The sequence below is a fragment of the Bufo bufo genome, chromosome 3 (assembly GCF_905171765.1).
Source record: "Bufo bufo chromosome 3, aBufBuf1.1, whole genome shotgun sequence".
NCBI lineage: Eukaryota > Metazoa > Chordata > Amphibia > Anura > Bufonidae > Bufo > Bufo bufo.
Window position 1 is genome coordinate 197565511 of NC_053391.1, and position 22171 is coordinate 197587681.

Genomic DNA, 22171 nt, shown 5'->3' on the forward strand with positions numbered 1-22171 from the left:
GTTTGCCATCCCAGATCCCTTCATACACTCAGTATTCACACTTTATAGACAACCGCATGCTAGACTGAAAGTAAATGGAACACTATCCCCAGTTTTTGAGATTTCCAATGGAACTAGACAGGGATGTCCGCTGTCCCCATCATTATTTATTCTGGTAGTAGAGACACTTATCCAGCTGGTTAGACAGACCCGAGAAATTGAAGGAGTTAAGCATGATAGGGGAGAGCTCAAATGCACTGCTTTTGCAGATGACCTCCTCTTCCTGGTGACCAATCCGGAAAAAGGACTAGACCAGTTAGCCCAAAAGATCGAGACTTTTAGCCAAATATCAGACTTTAAGGTAAATCACTCTAAGTCTGAAATATTGAACATCTCGCTCTCAGAGTCTAAAGCTTCCTCTCTGCAGAAACGCCTCCCTTTCCACTGGACCAAGGGCCCAATAAAATATCTTGGAATAAAGATCCCGGGGAATCTGGATGATCTGTTCAACTGCAATTATGCTCCCCTTAAAAAGGATATAACACAGCTTTTACTGAAATACAACTTGCCTTACCTATCTTGGATGGGCAGGAAAAACGTGATTAAGGCCTATGTCTTTCCCAAGATCCTCTATGTCATGCAACTGGTCCCGACTCGATACACCTGCCAAAAACGTTCTTTCATGAGATCAGGAAACTCTTCCAGAAGTTCCTATGGAATGGGAAGAAACCTAGACTAGCACATGACCTCTTGGTTAGGAATAAACAGAGCGGCGGATTGGGATTCCCGGATGTCCTGAGATATTATCAGGCAATACAGCTAAATAGATGGCTGGAGTCGGTAGACCCCCAGAGACAACCTCACGTAGCAAATCTTATGCGACACAGTGTAGGGCCTATGCTCCAACAGCTTCTTTGGTTGACTGAACCTAGTCATTCCAGGGACAAGATGGGTGACCCCCTATTGAAAGGGATAAGAGAGACTTGGAAAGTATTGAGCAAAAAACTAGCTCCAGAGCCGTCCCCTCTTCTGCCTGCAAATCTTATTCCAGACTTTGTGGGGAAAAATGGGGGCATACACCAGGAAGTGTGGTCATCAATAGCTCAAGCCAGAGTAGGGGAGATAGCCCCAGACGCAGAAACATCTATTATGAATAGATTGCCGGACCGAATAAAAAATCCCCCAAGCTTCTTTCTGACAAGGGCTTACATAGGTGCTGTGTGCAGGGAGTTGAGAGAGAGATCTAATCCGGCGAGACAACTGACAGAGTTTGAAAAAACCCTTCTGTCCCCACTCCATAAACAGAGGAAAATTTCGGCATTGTACTCCTTGGTGGGAGCTGAGGGCGAGGCTGGAAAACCTCTATATATTAGAGACTGGGAGAGGGAGCTTGACATGGTTTTCCCGGATCAAGTCCTCAAAAAGCTATTGGCCTTCTCACATGGACCATCTCCATGTATACGGCTACAGGAGAATCATTTTAAGCTCCTCACCAGATGGTATAGAACCCCAGAGTTCTTGCACAAATGCGGTCTGTCTCCTGATCGGCTTTGCTGGAGATGTGGCGATGGGGAGGGGTCTCTGTCCCATATTTGGTGGACATGCCCTCTGATCGTCCCATTCTGGGAAAACGTCAACAAGACAATTAACAAAGTCCTGGCCAATGACCAAAAGATCACCATGGAAATGGTGCTCTTTTCACTCCCCTCTGACCTTTACAGACCGTCAAAGCATAACTTGGTGACCCATCTGATAGCAGCGGCCAAGTCTATCATTCCTCTCCACTGGAGAGACACCCAGGCTCCCTCACTGAACGAGTGGATAGCCAAAGTGAACCAAATATGTAATTTTGAGGAAATGACAAGCTGGATCAAAAGGAGTCATGACAAGTACTTGAAAACTTGGTGCCCCTGGAGGATATGGATCGGGTTGTAGGGATAAGTGATATATATGCATCCATGTGAGTTATTAGGCGTAGTTGGCCTTATGCAACCTGGAGGTTATCACCTCTTGGACTTACCTCTCGGACATACCTCGCCATCTCACATCTCAATTGCAACGAGAGTCGAGGCGACTCAACCTGTCTTCCCCCCCCTCCCCCCCTTTCCCTCTCTTCTTTCATCTCCCTTTTCCATCTCTTCTCCCCAGTCTTTTTTTTCTTTCTTTCTCTCTCTTTATCTTTCTCCCTTTCCTCTGTGTTATACATAAATGGTATATGTTCGACTTTGCCATTGTCTCCCTGAAGTGTTATGCTTTATTTTGTAAAACATCTCATTGCTTTCAATGTCACCTAGGAGACGGTGGCTCTCCCGCGCCATGAGTTATTGGACATGGACTAGACATAGCGCGTCCTCCACCTGTTAAATGATGTGTCCATGATCTGTGACATTCTCAATGTATACCTATGATCTCTGGTCACTTGACCAATGTCTGTTCATTCTTGATGAAAAATCTTGAAAATAAAGAATTTATAAAAAAATATTATAATAATAATAATAATAAGTTAGCTGAAATTTTGGGGGCAGTGAATATGACTAATAGCACCGTATCTCAAATAACAACCACAATGGCAGCATTACAGGGGTATATTACCATACAGTAATTAGGGATGAAATCACAAAACTAAGAGTAAAAGTGAAAGAGTTGGAGTTGGAAACTGGGGCTGTGAAAAAGGAGTTGGGTTTAACCAAAAAACGCCTTGAGGGTGTGGAGCAGGAATATCTTGGGTTGAAAAATAAATTGATATATCTGGAGGATAGATCTCGGAGGAACAATATAAGACTGGTGGGGTTCCCTGAGGGGGTGGAACAAGAGAACCCAGCGGACTTTGTGCAAAAGTGGCTGGTGCAAACATTGGGAGCGGATTATGATCTCTCTACGTTTTGTGTGGAGCGAGCCCATAGAATCCATCCGAGGAAGCACCCCCCAGGTGCACCCCCTAGAGTTTTATTAGCTAGATTGGTTTGCTCCAAGGATCGGGATTGGGAACTCAGACGTAAAAGAGAACTCCGCAAAATTGGTTTTGATGGGAACAACATTCAAATATACCCAGATTTTTGCCGTGAGACACAAAATAAAAGGCGGTCTTTCTTTGACGTTAAAAAAATATTAATTTCCACACACATAAAGTATGCGATGCTGTATCTGGCTAAACTCAGGGTGGTTCATAACGATTCTGTGCAATTTTTCCCCACACCTACGGAGGCTGCACAGTGGCTTGATTCGGACGGTTTGCAGCCCCCATTGGGATTTCTCATTTTTTGACCATGTCTACATTTTTTTTACGTTTCCTATATGGCGGTGTGGAGTGAGGAGTGGGGCTTGATCGGGAGTGGGGTTGGCGAAGTGGAAGAGGTTGATGGGGATAACACTCCCTGTGAGCTAAATGGTGGGTTGGGGTAGCGGTTATGGGTGGGGGGTGGGTACTAGGGATTGGGAGGGGATGGGGAGGTTGACTGCTGTCACTGGGCCTAGGAGGCCCCTCTTCCCCCTCATGCCGGTCTACAGAGTGCTTTAGCTTTGGATAGCTTAGAATGACGCATAGGGTTCTGTGTTGGAATGTGCGAGGGCTGGGGGATAGAGTTAAAAGGACATGGTGTTTGATGTTATGGTTCGGCACCTCCCGGCAATTGTGGCCTTATTGGAGACGCATGCAACGGCTGGTAAGCTCCCCCAATTAAAGAGGCGATGGGCGAAATTGGAATACCACTCATACCTGTCATCATATTAGAGGGGTGTGAGTGTGTATATTCATCATGGAGTTGATTTTCAGCCGTTGGATGTTAAGGTGGATAGGGACGGTCGATTTGTGTTTCTTTATGGACAGTGGAGTGGACAGGAGACTATTTTAGCCTTTGTCTATGTGCCTCCCCCTTTTGCGTCCACTGCTCTATCTTTGCTGTCTACGTTTATTTGCAGTAAACCCCCGTGCCCGTTGTTACTGGTAGGTGACTTTAATTCGGTATTGGATCCGAGACTGGATAGGATATCTCTCTCCCCTGAGCAGAGGCATACTCGGTCTCTCCTGTGTAGCATTACCCAGGAGCCTGCATGGGTTGATGTCTGGCGTCATTTGGCCGGACGTACAGGTCAATGTCAAGAATCGACTTAGCGTTTGCAAACGGGGCTATGTCTGATCAAGTGGTGAAGATGAAATATGAACTGCACGGAATCTCTGACCATTCTCTGGTATTGCTTCTGCTCAGGAAAGTGGGGGTAAATACGGGCCCCAATAGAACCTTTAGACTGAACCCCATTGGTTGGACGTCATTGGTGAGCGGGATTTAATCAATGCAGAGATTCTTGAATTTTGGCATCGGAATGAGGGCTCCACCCATATCCATTTTGTATAGGACGCTTTGAAGGCCTACATTAGAGGCCTCTATTGCGGTAAAATAAAAAGACAACAAGTGGAGTTCCATAAGCAGGAAAATGCAATGAGGGAGACAGTTAGAAAGTTGCAGGGGGCTTTGACGAAACACTGTACGGATTCCCTACGCATAGAACTGGAAGATGCTAACCAACAATATAGGACATTTACGGTAAACAAGGCCCAATATAAACTTTTTTTTCAAGGACAGAGACGTTTTAGTGAGGAGGGAAAAACAGGGAAATTGTTAGCTGCACTGGTCGCTAATCAAAGGGGTGGGACTAAAATTTGATATATTAGAAATACTCGGGGCCAGATAGTCAAGGATCCAGAGCAGATCAGACAGGAATTCGCCGAGTATTATTCTAATATATACAGATCTGAAACTGTATGCTGTCCCTCAAAAATTTATGACTATTTGGGCCAATTAGAAATGCCTTTTCTCTTGCCTCAGGAAACCAGAATGCTCGATCATCCAATACGACAGGCAGAGTTAAAGGATGCCCTTCGCTCGGTTAAATATAACTCTTCCCCTGGGGCGGATGGTTTGCCATTTGAACTTTATAGGTACCACGCTAAGGCACTTCTCCCTATTCTGCTGCAGGTTTTAAATGAATCATATAGATATGGATCTCTCCCTCCATATTTTAGGGAGGCAATTATCACTTTAATTAAAAAAAAGATAAGGACGGCAGTGAGGTTGGGTCTTACAGGCCCATATCACTCCTTAATACAGACTATAAGATTTTTGCAAAATTTTTAGCAAACCGTCTTAAATGGGTAATTGCAGCCCTGGTTCATTCTAATCAAACAGGATTTATTCCTGGGAGACAGATTCAGGCGAATCTCTATGGGGTGTATTTGAACCTGTCGGTAGGGGGGGGACCGGACCACTCCATCCTGTCTCTGGATGCTGCTAAAGCGTTCGACAGGGTGGAGTGGTCCATCCTGTGGCGAACTATGGCACATTTTCGATTAGGGACTACTTTTATCGCAATGGCTCAACTGTTATATACTCAACCAATAGCCCGAGTTAACATTGATGGGGTTAATTCCTCTATTATTGAGCTTCAACGCGGTATGAGACAGGGTTGCCCGCTCTCTCCCCTTTTATTTGCAATATTTATGGAGCCGTTGGCTTGTAGGAGTCGTTTGAATGGTCATATTCGGGGCTTTGGGGTAGCGGGAGAGGGTGATAAAATGAGGCTCTACGCAGACGATGTTATTCTCTTTCTGGATCAGGGCTGAAAAGCTGTCCCCTATGTTATGCAGGTGATAGAGGAGTTTAGTCTACTTAATCAACTGGGCTAAGTCCTCACTCCTCCCGCTAAATCGAAATGCCCCCGAAGGGGGTTCCCGGGTCCGGATGTTGTCTTTGGATGACTCTCTGGACTATCTGGGGAAAAAGATAGGTGTCCCTATAAGTAGATTTTACGAGTTAAATCTTTCCCCGGTAATAGATAAAAAGGGGAAAATCAGAGCCTGGCAAAAATTGTTAATATCGCAATCCGATCTACTGGCATTAGTTAAAATGATCATACTACCTCTTTAATAAACTACCTAATTTGGGGGAGGAAGAGGTTTCGTATAAAGCAGAGGTATTTGTGGCTGGCCGAGTCAGAAGGGGGACTATCACTTCCTTTCTTTCAAGGGTATTTTTTTTTCTGTGCAGCTACAAAGATGCTGTAATTTTAGAGAGAATGCACTTGGGCAGTATCTAATTAGGGTAACTGGTAGGTCACTTGATAATATTTTTATGCACTTAGAAACAGCACAGTTTGGAGATTTGGACACTAGTTATTTAATCCCGAGAACTCTGCAGAGGGTTTGGGATATATTGAAAACTACTTTGCAGGTGTCACATGTGCTTCATTTTACCCCGTTGTGGAAGAATCAGAACTTACCCGAATTTTTGAAAATAACCGACCACACTTATTGGAGTTGTAGGGGTATCACTAGAGTGGCACATCTGTTTGTCGCAGATCGTTTTAAAGTCTTAGGGGACTTCAATTTCACAAATATCTCATTTTTAGACCAATTTATGTACGCACGTTTAAAACATGCATACGAAGCTACACTTAATAAAACATATATGATTACTCAATAACACCCTTTTTTTGATTATTGTTTTTTTCACTTAGGGAAAAATATTAAAATGGCACAGATTTATTTGAAAATGCGAGTTTCACTGTCCACGGTGACTTCCTTTAAAAGTATACCTAAATGGGAGCAGGAACTGAAAACTTCCCCCCTCGTCTGGCCACAGATTTTCCAAAATACGAAAAAGTTAGTATCTGCAACCAGTTAGGCCCCTTTCACATGGGTGAGTATTCCGCGCGGATGCGATGAGTGAGTTGAACGCATTGCACCCGCACTGAATCCTGACCCATTCATTTCTATGGGGCTGCTCCTCTTTGTGTGTTTTTCACGTAACGCAGGCCCCATAGAAATTAATAAGGTTGCGTGAAAACCGCAAGCATCCGCAAGTAAGTGCTTTTTCACGCACGGTTGCAAGGAGACGATCGGGATGGAGACCCGATCATTATTATTTTCCCTTATAACATGGTTATAAGGGAAAATAATAGCATTCTGAATACAGAATGCATAGTACAATAGAGCTGGAGGGGTTAAAAAAAAATAATAATAATTAAACTCCCCTTAATCCACTTGCTCGCGCAGCCCGGCTTCTCTTCTGTCTTCTTTTTTGCTATGTGCAGGAACAGAACTTGTGGTGACGTCACTCCGGTCATCACATGGTCCGTCACATGATCTTTTACCATGGTGATGGATCATGTGATGGACCATGTGATGATCGGAGTGACGTCACCACAGGTCCTGTTCCTGAAGACAGCAAAAAAGAAGACAGAAGAGAAGCCGGGCTGCGCGAGCAAGTGGATTAAGGTGAGTTTAATTTTTATTTTTTTAACCCCTCCAGTGCTATTGTACTATGCATTCTGCATTCAGAATGCTATTATTTTCCCTTATAACCATGTTATAAGGGAAAATAATACAATCTACCCAGCACCTAACCCAAACCCGAACCTCTGTGAAGAAGTTCGGGTTTGGGTACCAAACATGCAGTTTTTTCTCACGCGTGTGCAAAACGCATTACAATGTTTTGCAGTCGCGCGGAAACCGTGTGAAAGGGGCCTTATAGATTGATCCAGTTTAACATTTTGCATAGGTTATATTATACACCGCAAATGCAGGCTAAGTTTGCTAATAACAGAGGTCGTGAATTTTTTTGTCAAAAGTGTGGCAGCCCCAATGCTGGATATATCCATCTTTTATGGGAATGTAGTGTGATAAAGCGGTTTTGGGAGCAGGTATTTACAGCACTTCAAGGGGATTTCCCCCAATCCTGTGTACCGGATATGATTTCCATGATTTTGGGTTCCTATATACCAAAAAAGCCAAATTCTTCCGTACATCACTTAATCTGGCTGAAGGGCTGCTTGATAGCAAAGGTTCTAATAGCTAAGAGATGGGGTTCCCCCATATCTCCAGCATTTGAGGAGTGGAGACGGATTATGTCCCAAATAAAGCTCAATGAGAGGCGGAGAAGGCAAGGTACGCGATATCCCTCTGTCTTGTAGAAGCGAGGTGGACTGACTATCTCGCTTTGTTGGGTGGTGTAAGTGGACGGGTACGAGGGGGGAGTATGGGGTTTGGGCTATCAGCGACAGCAGCCAAGGGAAGGGGGGGGGGATATTTGGGATTAAAAGTATTATGCTTGAGTTTACAGAGCTGGATTTAATGCCATCGTCTGTGATGATGTTAAAACGATAGTAATATCTCTTTTATATGTGTATAAGTCCTTTTGGTGTGTTCTTTCTTTCTGCTTTGTTTAAATGTTTTGTCATTATTATTGAAGAAAATAAAATATTTATTGATTTTTAAAAAATTACTAGTTCCTATCACATGATCACTGTGGGAGGTGAACTACAAAACACCTGAAAAAATGTTTAACCCTTAAAATCGATCCTTGTTAAAAAGCAACATTTATTTATATTGGAGAACTAAGTCATGTTTTTGTTCAGAACGTTGGGGGTGCAACTTCCCAAAATGCAAACATCCAAAATGCTTCCCTACTCAAAAGTTTTTGTTTATGATCACCTCCTCTAATAGGAAAGGAGACCCTTTCTATTCCCTGTACAGCGTGTTCCCTTTGCGAACAGTGGCGAAATGCAGGCTTGCAAATAAATAGACATTTGTAAAAACATGGCGGATGCAGAGACATTGCGTGTCTTAAAATGTGGGATATCTGACAAATGTTTGCGCACCCTAACTTTAAACTGCTGCATTGTGCATTCTACATATAGCAAATGACACTCTTTGCAAGTAATTACATATATTGCAAAATCTGTATTGCAATTGAGGTTATAATGTTGTCACTTCACCGCACCATGGCTAACAAGACCTTTTTTCTTTTTTCCACTAATACACCCTAATAAAGGCTTTGGAATACATAACTGCACCGCTAAATGGCTAATAATATTTTTTTCCCCCACTAAGACACCCCAAAATGCTGGAATTTTGTAGCATCACCGCACAAAGGCTAATAAACTCCCCCGCTTTTTTTTCTTCCACTAATACACCCGAAAAAAGGCTTCAGAACATATATATGCACCGCTGAACGGCAAATAAGCCCTCTTTTTCCCCCACTAATACACCCAAAAAAAGGCTTTAGAACATATAACTGCACGGCTAATACTTTTTTTTCTCACTAATACACCCCAAAAAAGGCTGTAATTTTGTCACTTCACCGCACTAAGGATAATAACTGGTAAATAGTTTTTTCAGCACAATGAAGTTTTTCCTAGCACTGTCCCTAGTGCCTGCTGACATCTCTCCCTGCACTAAGTACACTGGAAAATAGCAGAATCCAAGATGGCTAAATCTATTTGATAAGGCTATGACATCACAGGGCTGACTGGCTGCTGATTGGCTGCATGCATGGCATTGTGGGTGATCCCTCGTTCCCAGAGTTCTTTTCTCCATGTCTTAACACGCAGAGCAGCCATTTTAGGAAAAAAATACAATTCGTTACCACGAAGTGTGAGGAAATTCGGAGCAAATCAAATTTTTCCTGAAATTTGGATCGAATTCCTCTTTGTCAACTTAGATTCACTTATCTCTAGTCACCGTGCATGATATTTTACGCAGGATCTTAAATCAAGATGTCCGAGGCAGCCTCTTCACACTCAAATGGATGAGTTGCGTATGATTTTTTTTTTTACTTCCATTTCAGAGAAAATTGATTTGTTACTATGAAGTACGAGTTTATGCTACTTTTTCCTGAAATTCGGATCTAAGTCAATTTCGGATACTTTAATTTGCTCAACACTACATATTACACAGCAGAAATGCATCCAGGCCTCTATTTAACTCTTTTATTCAGTTCACCATCAAATGCGACATTTATAGAACTGGTGACATGATGTCAAAGAGGCATCCATGGCCTTCCTCGGGCACCTGAGTCCTAACTATCACTTACACATCTTCCATAGTTTTGCACCAGTTTGCTCTCTCATCCCCAAAAGGACATTGCCTACTACAACATTTATTATGCAAGACTTCTCGTGATCAAATGAATTATTGACAGGCTGCCTTAATTTTTTTCAACTAAAAAGACAAAAAGTAACATACAGCTTGAATTTACACTCTGCAAATATTAGAGAGAAAGAAGAGCAGGAAGCAGCAAGTCCAGACAGTTAGAAAACTATAAACAGATAACTAGCTCAAATGTTTCCAGTGCATTAGCTGATCTTAACAGAATGTGCTTGCCTTAAATTTGCATTGAGTAATTGCTCTCTCTGTCATTTTATAGCTTATACTTAACTAGCAATGAAATATCTGAAGCCAGACGTTGTAAATATTTTATATCACTGAAAGAATGGATACACACATTTAAAATACTAAGTTTATTAAAAGAATATTAAAATGTGATTTGTACAGCCACTATTGGTTTTAAACAGGAGATAAGGATGGGTACAGTATGAATGAACATTGCATCATAGCTGCGCTACACATTGTTACCTAAGCTATGTCTTGCCATGACATTTCCTGCTATTACCAAATGTATTATGTATGTTATACTGCTGAAAAATGAACCAACTCATATATCAAGGAATGGGTTATGTTATGACTTTTTAGACAAGTATAACATGGAAAATTGTCTGAAGTGTATTATTGTAAGTGTTTAAATTAAAGAGGTTCTGCAGTTTCTTTAAACTGATGATCTATCCTCTGGATAGATCATCAGCATCTGATCGGCGGGGGTCCGACACCCGGGACCCCAGCCGATCAGCTGTTTGAGAAGGCCGCGGCGCTCCTGTTTACCGCTGGCCCAGTGACGTCACGACTAGTATCAACTAACCTGGGCGCGGCTAAGCTCTGTTCACTTGGATGGAGCTTAGCTGCGCCCAGGCCAGTTGATACTAGTCGTGACGTCACTGGGCCTGTGGTAAACAGAAGGCCTCTGCGCTCCTGGAGCCCCGTTGCCTTCTCAAACAGCTGATCGGCGGGGGTCCCAGGTGTCGGACCCCCGGCGATCAGATGCTGATGATCTATCCAGAGGATAGATCATCAGTTTAAGCAAACTGCAGAACCCCTTTAATGTAACATAAATGATCTGACATAAATTGTGTCATTTTTTTAAATCAAAATTGGGAGATGAATTCTAAGTTGATATCAAAACACTTTACCAAACATCATTAGGACATTTTCCTAGTTCCCATTCCCACCATTTTCTTTGACTCAGGGCTGATTCTGACAACTGTGCTCGTTCCAAGAGGATCTTCCCGACCAACCGTGGCTCCCTTGACCCAAAGTTACTGCATAATAGCTCCTAACTGATCGCAGGTCTAATGTACGGTACTCACATGATGATGTATCATAAATCACAGTCACTGCAAAGGGTTAACATATTGCATTTGTGTACTACTTGTCCCATAAGACGTGTATGGAGTGATAACAGAGGGAGGTCCTTGTGGCTACGCAGGGCTGGCACTACGCCACTTCACTCTAAGAAGAAATAGAATTGAGTCTAGTGTGAGCTGCTGAGGAGTAAACAGCTAGACAGCAACAGGAAGCTGTGTGCCAGGGAAATCCGAACCATGTGGATTACAAATTGAAAAAGGGACAATCCAGCCCTGGTAAAGAAAGAGATTTTACAGAAGGTTTGTGGACTACCATACCTTGTCTGAAAAAGCTAACTGTACTTACTGAGGATAGAGACATCTCTGGGTACCAATGAGCGATAAAACACAAAACCGGAATACGGTTGTACAGCACGAATAAAACGCAATACAGCATATACAAAAATATAATACAAAAATATATCTTTATTGAAATCGATAAATAGATGCATAAATTGGCAATGACAAACACAACACCAGGTAGTTGTCACGAGGGTGTCAAGAGCCACGCCTGACTCCGTTATACCCGGGGTCAGGAAGTCGCAACGGGTGGCTGCGCGCTCTATGTCTAAAGACAGTGCTGTTTATTAATGGTAGCTTTCTGGGTTTGCCTTGCAACCCTTTTTGGCTCACTCAGGGATCCGCAGCTTCTTCTCCTCAGCTGTTTCTTGTCCAGCACTTCTAACCTCCTTATATTCCCCTCTCTCCCTTCTCTGGTTGCCAGATATAGAGCTTCCTGCCTGGACTTCTATACTGACCCACTGGAGCTGTGTAGCTGTGATTCCTGGTTGTTGTTCCAGAGCGTTACCCTCCGGATCCCTGTTGGGCCTTTGTGGTCTGCTGTTGTCGCCCACCTGGGATTATATGTTTGTCTGTATTGTCTGTCCTCTCCTTGGTGTTTTCCTTTTAGTGTCAGTGGTGCGGACTAGTGTTCCCACCGCCCCGTTCACTACATAGGGCTCATCTCAGGGAAAGCCAGGGTTTAGGCACGTGATCGGCGTATGGGTGAGAAACCCGTCTAGGGACGTCAGGGCAGTCAGGTGCCAGCCTCAAGGTGAGTTAGGGGTCACCACCTTTCCCTCTCCCTTGGACAGGGCCTTCCCATTTCCCTCCCTTTGCGTCACGTATGTGATCGGCACGCCGGTCAAGACAGTAGTTTTTTTCTTTGCAGAAAACATTAATCTCTTAATGTGCCTAAACAATATGACAATAACTTAGTGATAACAGAATATGGCCTAGTGTCAAACTATGTACTTTTCAGTATTTTTCCCTTCAATAATAAAAAATCTGAAGGTGCACTGTGGTTTTAGTCAGGCTAATTTTTACCACTGGCCATCATTCTTTTTCCCATAGCCATATACTGTATATCATTGTCACTTTGAAGTTAATAATGTTGTGTTGGCATTAACCCTTTCCTGACATGGCGATTTTCCATTTTTGCATTTTCATTCTTCGCTCCTTGTCTTCACAGAGCCATAACTTTTTTATTCTTCCATACACATAGCCGTATCAGGGTCTACAGGGAGTGCAGAATTATTAGGCAAGTTGTATTTTTGAGGATTAATTTTATTATTGAACAACAACCATGTTCTCAATGAACCCAAAAAACTCATTAATATCAAAGCTGAATATTTTTGGAAGTAGTTTTTAGTTTGTTTTTAGTTTTAGCTATTTTAGGGGGATATCTGTGTGTGCAGGTGACTATTACTGTGCATAATTATTAGGCAACTTAACAAAAAACAAATATATACCCATTTCAATTATTTATTTTTACCAGTGAAACCAATATAACATCTCAACATTCACAAATATACATTTCTGACATTCAAAAACAAAACAAAAACAAATCAGTGACCAATATAGCCACCTTTCTTTGCAAGGACACTCAAAAGCCTGCCATCCATGGATTCTGTCAGTGTTTTGATCTGTTCACCATCAACATTGCGTGCAGCAGCAACCACAGCCTCCCAGACACTGTTCAGAGAGGTGTACTGTTTTCCCTCCTTGTAAATCTCACATTTGATGATGGACCACAGGTTCTCAATGGGGTTCAGATCAGGTGAACAAGGAGGCCATGTCATTAGATTTTCTTCTTTTATACCCTTTCTTGCCAGCCACGCTGTGGAGTACTTGGACGCGTGTGATGGAGCATTGTTCTGCATGAAAATCATGTTTTTCTTGAAGGATGCAGACTTCTTCCTGTACCACTGCTTGAAGAAGGTGTCTTCCAGAAACTGGCAGTAGGACTGGGAGTTGAGCTTGACTCCATCCTCAACCCGAAAAAGGCCCCACAAGCTCATCTTTGATGATACCAGCCCAAACCAGTACTCCACCTCCACCTTGCTGGCGTCTGAGTCGGACTGGAGCTCTCTGCCCTTTACCAATCCAGCCACGGGCCCATCCATCTGGCCCATCAAGACTCACTCTCATTTCATCAGTCCATAAAACCTTAGAAAAATCAGTCTTGAGATATTTCTTGGCCCAGTCTTGACGTTTCTGCTTGTGTGTCTTGTTCAGTGGTGGTCGTCTTTCAGCCTTTCTTACCTTGGCCATGTCTCTGAGTATTGCACACCTTGTGCTTTTGGGCACTCCAGTGATGTTGCAGCTCTGAAATATGGCCAAACTGGTGGCAAGTGGCATCTTGGCAGCTGCACGCTTGACTATTCTCAGTTCATGGGCAGTTATTTTGCGCCTTGGTTTTTCCACACGCTTCTTGCGACCCTGTTGACTATTTTGAATGAAATGCTTGATTGTTCGATGATCACGCTTCAGAAGCTTTGCAATTTTAAGAGTGCTGCATCCCTCTGCAAGATATCTCACTATTTTTGACTTTTCTGAGCCTGTCAAGTCCTTCTTTTGACCCATTTTGCCAAAGGAAAGGAAGTTGCCTAATAATTATGCAAATCTAATATAGGGTGTTGATGTCATTAGACCACACCCCTTCTCATTACAGAGATGCACATCACCTAATATGCTTAATTGGTAGTAGGCTTTCGAGCCTATACAGCTTGGAGTAAGACAACATGCATAAAGAGGATGATGTGGTCAAAATACTCATTTGCCTAATAATGGTGGCATTTTTGTTGGATAAGTTTTACTTTCTAATGCCACCATTTAATATTGCACAGGATGTAGTGGAAAGCGGGAAAAAAATCCAAATGGGGTGGAATTGCAAAAAAAAAATTTATGGTGTTTTCTATGCAGTAAAACTGACTTGTGCTCTTCATTCTCCAGGTGACTAAGAATCCAGCGATACCACATATGTATAGTTTTTATTGCGTTTTATTACTGAAAAAAAAACTTTTGAAAAACATATTTTCTTTTCATCTCCATTTTCAGAATTTTTTTTATACGGTATGCCTTTTTGAGAAATGTATGACATTTTGATAACTTATTATAACATTTTTGCGAAGTAAAGTGATGAAAAAAACGAATAATCGGCCATTTTTTTTCCCGTTACACCATTCACCATATGGGATGACTTTAATATATTTTAATAGTATGGGCGTTTTCGCACACGGCAATGCCCATGATGTTATTTCTTTAATTGTTTATTTATTTTGATATTGGGGAAAGGGGTTGATTACATTTTTTATAGATTGTTTTTATTTTTTTATATGAAAAAAATATATTCTTTTAAAATACTTTTGTTAGGTCCTCAAGTAGACCACAACTTGCAATCATCAGATTATAACTTGTACAGAATAAGAAAAAATGCTCCAGTATTCTGTATATCACTATATCCTAGTTCAGTGCTGCCACTTGTTGGCCTGAACTAGGATATACTAATAATGAGCCTGGAAGCTTAGTTCAGGCTCGTGCTCATTATTACAACAGGGTGCTTTCCCCCCATCTCTACGAGGGGAAAGCACGCCTGACCCTGAAGAGCGTGCTTACAGGTTTTAGCCTTCTCAGATGCTGTGGTCACACTGCCTACTGAACATCACTCAACTGTCGGCAAATGTTGATTCAGTATGGGATATGGGGATGAGCAATGGCATTAGCGATCACTCCTACACATACTGTGGCAATAGCTACATGTAAATGTAGTGGTCCCCTCCACTGATGAGCAGGTGATTGTGGGGAAAGAACTCTTTTGCTTGCTACATCAGGACATGTAAAGGGGTCTTCTATAAATTTTTACACTATGAAGTGCTGATGAATGGAGTATTGTAAAAAACTATGACTTGTATATACAGTAGCATGCAATACACTATTAGCTTGAGTAATATGATACAAGATATCCAAATGGGTTTAAAATAAATGATTCCTCATGGAGTATTAGTAAATTCAATTCCCTTTGTTTTACTACAGATGTGTCCACACTTAACTGCTCACTTATCTCAACATGTCCTGAGATGTGTGTCACAAAATGACGTTATATCTAAATTGGATTAATTGCAATACAACTTTCAGACAGCAGGTGGCACATTGTGTTACTAGCTAATACCTCAACATAAGGTCAAGACCTGGAAATGGAATTACAACTGTGAAATTTGGCCGTGTTCACATCAGGTCTTTGTCTTACATTTAACATATATAATAATATATTGCATACATTAAACAAATCCCTCCGACGGACGCTCTTTTTTTTTTTACTCTGCAATGATTACCATATATATTTGACCTGTAGCACTTGGTGTCAGTATACAGTGCTAGTCTGATATTATATTTATTATATTCAAAATAACACACACCAAGCACAGTATTATGCAGAGATTATTATATTTTTTTAGCACTCCTATTACATGTTACAAATGTACATAATACAATTCAGACACATTGGAAATCAGTATATACTGCAATTTTTGCATGGTATTTAAAATACTTATTGATTATTGATTGTCTGCTGAACTATGTATCTAATCCAATCATATGTGATACTGTCCTCTGAGCTGTGTATCTATTCCTAGGATGTGCAGTACTGTCTGCGGAGCTATGTATCTAATCCTATCATTTGTGATACTGCCCTGTGAGCTGTGTATTTAATCAGATCATGTGTCATACTGTCCTCTGAGCGGTGTATCTAATCCTACCATGTGTAATACTGTCTGCTAAGCTGTATATCTAATCCTATCATGTGTAATAATGTCCTTTGAGCTTTGTATCTAATTCTATTATGTGTGATACTGTATGATGAGATATATATTTAATTCTGCCATGTGGGATACTGTCCTTTGAGCTTCGCATCTAATCCTGTCATGTGTGATACTGCATGATGAGCTGTGTATCTAATTCTGCCATGTGTGATACTGTCTGCTGAGCTGCTAAACTGTGTATCTAATAGTGTCATGTGTGATAATGTTTGCTGAGCTGCTGCATATAATCCTGTTACACAGTGGAAGGAGCAGGGTCCAAGCAGCACAGATGATTTCAGAAGAGGAGTGTGCTGATCTTGTGGAGGTCACAGGATGAGAGTTACATAGTGGAAGGACTAGGGTCCTCCCAGCAGCACAGAGTATTTCAGGAGAGGAGTGTGCTGATCTTGTGGAGGTCACAGGATGAGAGTTACATAGTGGAAGGACTAAGGTCCTCCCAGCAGCACAGAGTATTTCAGGAGAGGAGTGTGCTGATCTTGTGGAGGTCACAGGATGAGAGTTACATAGTGGAAGGACTAGGGTCCTCCCAGCAGCACAGAGTATTTCAGGAGAGGAGTGTGCTGATCTTGTGGAGGTCACAGGATGAGAGTTACATAGTGGAAGGACTAGGGTCCTCCCAGCAGCACAGAGTATTTCAGGAGAGGAGTGTGCTGATCTTGTGGAGGTCACAGGATGAGAGTTACATAGTGGAAGGACTAGGGTCCTCCCAGCAGCACAGAGTATTTCAAGAGAGGAGTGTGCTGATCTTGTGGGGGTCACAGGATTAGAGTTACATAGTGGAAGGACAAGGGTCCTCCCAGCGGCACAGAGGATTTCAGAAGAGGAGAGTGCTGACCTTGTGGAAGTCAGAGGATGAGAGTTACATAGTGGAGGAGCAGGGTCCTGCCAGCGGCACAGAGGATTTCAGAAGAGGAGAGTGCTGACCTTGTGGAAGTCAGAGGATGAGAGTTACATAGTGGAGGAGCAGGGTCCTGCCAGCGGCACAGAGGATTTCAGAAGAGGAGAGTGCTGACCTTGTGAAAGTCAGAGGATGAGAGTTACATAGTGGAGGAGCAGGGTCCCCAGCAGCACAGAGGATCCTATCATGTGTGATACAGTCTGCTCAGCTGTGTATCTAATCCTAGCAGGTGTGATACGGTCTATGACGCTATTGTATGTATCTGTATAGAGTGTGATACAGAGATAAGGAGCTCTGCTTTGTGTACATACACTCCTGAGATAAGAGAGGTGGGGGAGGTGCTGCTGTCCGGATATGATGTGTGTAGTGAGTAATAATAAACAGCATTTCTGCCACGCTAATGCAAATATAATGTATATTGTGTGATTGTTTCTGCTGGTGTTATTGTAAGTGAATATATATATATTTTTTTTTTACAAAATAACCACATATATCTGTTTGGTTTTATATTTTTATTGTAAAGTAAAAATATGGCTGTAGGCACAACAAACACAGAAGGACAGAAAATGAAATAATATAGCAAATGGTATAAATAATGTACTTTACAATCAGAAGTGTAAAATACAACTTTGGGACTGTGCAGCTAATAAGTGATTTAACCCTTTCCCAACCTATTCTATATGGGGACGAGTGATCGCTCCTCCCCATAGTATGAAGGAGATCGCTGCATGTAATAGCAGCGGTCTCCTTCACTAACAATCAACACAACGATTCCCGAATAATAATACCACCATAGTGCCCTCAGTATTTATAATGCCGCCCCTAATGTAGATCTATGCCCTCTGTAGGTCCCCATGTAGATCTGATGCCCTCTGCAGTTATAACTCCCCGGTACTGTGCCCTGTATTATAATGCCTCCTGATGTGGCTGTATATATATTTAATAGTTCCAGTGTATAATGTTCCCTCGTTTCCACCAGTAGTGCCAGTATATAATACTCCTTGGACCTCCCTCCCCATATTGCGTGCATTGCAAAAAAAATATATATATTGCCAATAGAGAATTCCCCCTGCAAAACAGACAAGAATAGGACAGGTTCTATATTCTTGGGGGGCCACAGAACAGGCATTCAGATGCAGGCAGCACACGGTGTTGTCCAAATCTTTTTTGCCCCCATTGAAATGAATGGGTGCAGACCAAAAATATGGTCATGTGCATGCACTAAGGCTAAGTTTGCATGGAGTTTTTTGGATGAGGATTTGAAGAAGACCTGCCTACAGGATTTTCAGCCAAAGTCAGAAACGGATTGGAAAGGAATTAGAAGGATTTACACGTCTCCTTCCTGCTGCATCCACTTCTGGCTTTGGCTGAAAATCGGCTGCGTTTAGCCCTGGTATGTCAGCATTCAGCATCCAGCTTCTCCCAACTTTCCTATCATCTAAGGGTCCAGGCCTCATATTTACTGCTATGTCAACGTCCCAGTCTCCATTCCCTGTGTCTTTATTACCTGTTTGTTTGCTCTGACTATTCACCCTTGCATCCAGCTGTTCTTTGATTAGTCCCTGATTAAGGGAAATACAGCCCCTCCTCTATTGTTCACACCTAGTTCTTCTGAGACATTGGTCTTCATCCAAAATGCAAACTTCACAACAAATTGTACCAGAATTGTAACTAATGAAATATTCATTGCAAACCATGTTTCTGCTTCCCACAACTATCAACCCAATTTCCCTGCACTGCCTAAAACACCCTAAGGCCTCATGCACACGACCGTTGTTGTTTTCCGTTCCGCAAAATGGGGTTCCGTTGTGCAGTGATCCGTTTTTGTTTCCGTGTGTCCTCCTTTATTTTTGGAGGATCACCAGACATGAAGGAAAGTAAAAAAAAAGTCTAAGTCAAGTTTGCCATGCAAATGATATGAAAAAAGCGGATGACAATCTTGTGTGCCTCCGAATTTTTTCACGGTCCCATTGACTTGAATGGGTCCGCGAACCGTTTTCCGGGAAAAAAATAGGACAGGTTATATTTTTTTGACGGACTGGAACCACGGATCACGGACGCGGATGACAAACGGTGTATTAGCCGAGTTTTCAACTGACCCATTGAAAGTCAATGGGTCCGCAGAAAATCAAGAAAAACTGAACAACGGACTCGGAATAAAACAACGGTCGTGTGCATGAGGCCTAAGGGTACATGCACACGTTCAGGATTCATGTGCGGAGAATCCGCACTGAAATCCACAGGTGTTCACAGGCAAATGCATGTGGATTTTACTAAGTGAATGAAGAAAACCCAGTCAGGAAAAATAAAATAAATTGACATGCTGTGGATTTTAAAATCCGCACCGCAAGTCATAATCCGCACAGAAAAAAAAAATGCATCGTGTGCATTGAGAATTTCAAATTCTCATAGAATACAATGTACATGACCTACGGTGCAGAATTCCCGCACACAATCCTGATCGTGTGCATTTAGCCTAAATTAACATGCTACGGATTTTAAAATCCGCACCCCAGGTCAAAATCTGCGTGGAAAAAATCGGCATCATGTGCATTGAGAATTTCAAATTCTCATAGAATACAATGTACATGACCTACGGTGCGGAATTTCTGCACGCAAATCAGTGCGGAAAATCCGCACACAATCCTGATCGTGTGCATTTAGCCTAAATCCCCTGAACCCAGAAAGGAACTTATCTCTCCCTCCCTCTGACCTCCTGCTCAGATCTGTTCCTTAACATAAAACCTTCCTCTCTAGAGGGAATTTTAAGAATGATAGAGGCATGAATTTAAAATGAGCCACTGTTTAACAAAATTGAATGACTGTATATCTTTTTTTTCTGCTATATTCAAATTTTCATGTGCAGATTTGTCACAATAGAGATGTTGGCTGTATTTCCCTTTTAGTTAGCAATATTTAACTTCTTCGTTCTGTCACATTTACTCGTAAAAATGAAATGAAGAATGTTCTTACCCATCCCTCTTTCATTCCCTCAAGTAGATTGTGGGCGAAACGATTTATCAAAGTTTCCCATCTGTAAAATGAATGCAAGAAAACACCACTGTTAAACAAATAATTTATCTAAAGAAAATCTTGACTGATGGATTTCTATCCTTTAACACATCTAAGGGATTGTTTTTCTTCATATTCAGCATGCGGCCTGTGATTGCTTTATGAGCCAGTAAATTAAATGGATAACTTATAATGGTTATGTTTTTAAAGTTACTTAAAGGGGTGTCCCAATAATAACACGTATCCCTAATCCACAGGATAGAAGATGGGTTCTAGATCAGTGGTGTCTGATCACTCGAACCCCCCAGCATCACAAGAATAGCAGTCTGCAAGTGCTTCCGAGCAGGGCCACAAGAAAAAAGTGGTGCTGTGCATGCATTACCACTGGTCCATTCTGCTTTATGCTACTGCCTCAAGTGCTGTACTCGGTGGCCTAGTTGAAGTGAATGGAGCTGTGGTCATGCATATGCACCACCACTTTTTTTTTGTTTTATATTTTTCAAGCACATACAATATACAGTAAGGTGAACTGTCCAGAACAGATGGACACATTCATATATTAATTTACTAATTAATAATAATATGTAATAAAAATAAATAAATATATATATATATATATATATATATATATATATATATATAAAAAAAGAACAAAGTCTTTCCACATCTATAATGGTGTTATAGACTTGCAAGTGTCCCATACCTGCCAAATGTTTAGAAACTTGGCCACCGTACCACGCTAAAGTGCAATCGAATATTCTAAGGATCAGATGTCTTGTATCCGAGCATAAAGATCAGATCTCGTAGGGAGAAGGAGGCATCTCCAGTAAAGAGCAATCAGGCATTTAGAAGCAGATAATATATGAAGCAGCTTGGCGCCCTGGCCCCTAAGTGTCGTAGGAACCATATTCAAGAGGAGCACTAAAGGGTCCCTAGAAATATGGACTCCTAGAATATCCTGGACTAATCAGGTCACCTGCAGCCAATAGGACTCTATCACTGGGCAGGACCAGAAAACATGATATAAGGAAGCTTTCGCCTAAGAACATCTCCAACAGAGATCCAGCAACTCAGGATTCAGGGTGTGTAATACTTTTGGCGTATGATACTAGTGTGTTAAAATCTTTAATTGATTTTCCCTGAAAGTTTTACAAGAAGAGCTAGAGTGCATACTCTTCCATATGGTGTGCCAAGTCTCCAGCGAAAGCTCCTTTTTAATCCAATCCAACCATTTTCGCATATATAGGTGTTTAAAGTCTGTAGAAAAGTCTGAGGAGATCAGTATCTGATAAATATCAGAGATAAGACCCTTAGATGAGGGGCCACCAGCACAGATATGTTCAAAAGAGGAGTCAGAACATCTAATGAACCCAACACGCTCTTTCAATAGTGATAGATTCTGCGGTACTGGAATGCCAAGGTGCTCGAAAGGGAAAATTTAGTCTGAAGGTCCTCCTTCAATTTGACAAAGCAATAAAGCCTTGCAGCCATCCGCAGTCTAACCATCCCTGCTCCCAAGCTTTCTAAGAGATGAGAAGTAAAGAGAAATAGAGTATGAGGTGAACAGAGTGTTGAAAGGCTATATCTAATCCTACTCTTATACCAGATCTCCCTGGTAAACAACATGGGACTAAGCAAGTCAGTAGCTGGAATAGATGGTGAAAACCCCCAGATCATTGTCCCCAGATGAGTTGTTGCCAGCCACAACCGTTCAATCTCAGTCCAGCGATTATATGAATAAAGCGTAGACCAAGAGGCAATATGCCTCAGATGGATCACTAGATAATATAAAATTATATTAGGAAGTGCCAAACCTCCATTGAAGATAGGTGATATCAGAATCAGTTTAGAAAACCTAAGGCATTTCTAATTCCAAACAAAATTTGTAAACGTG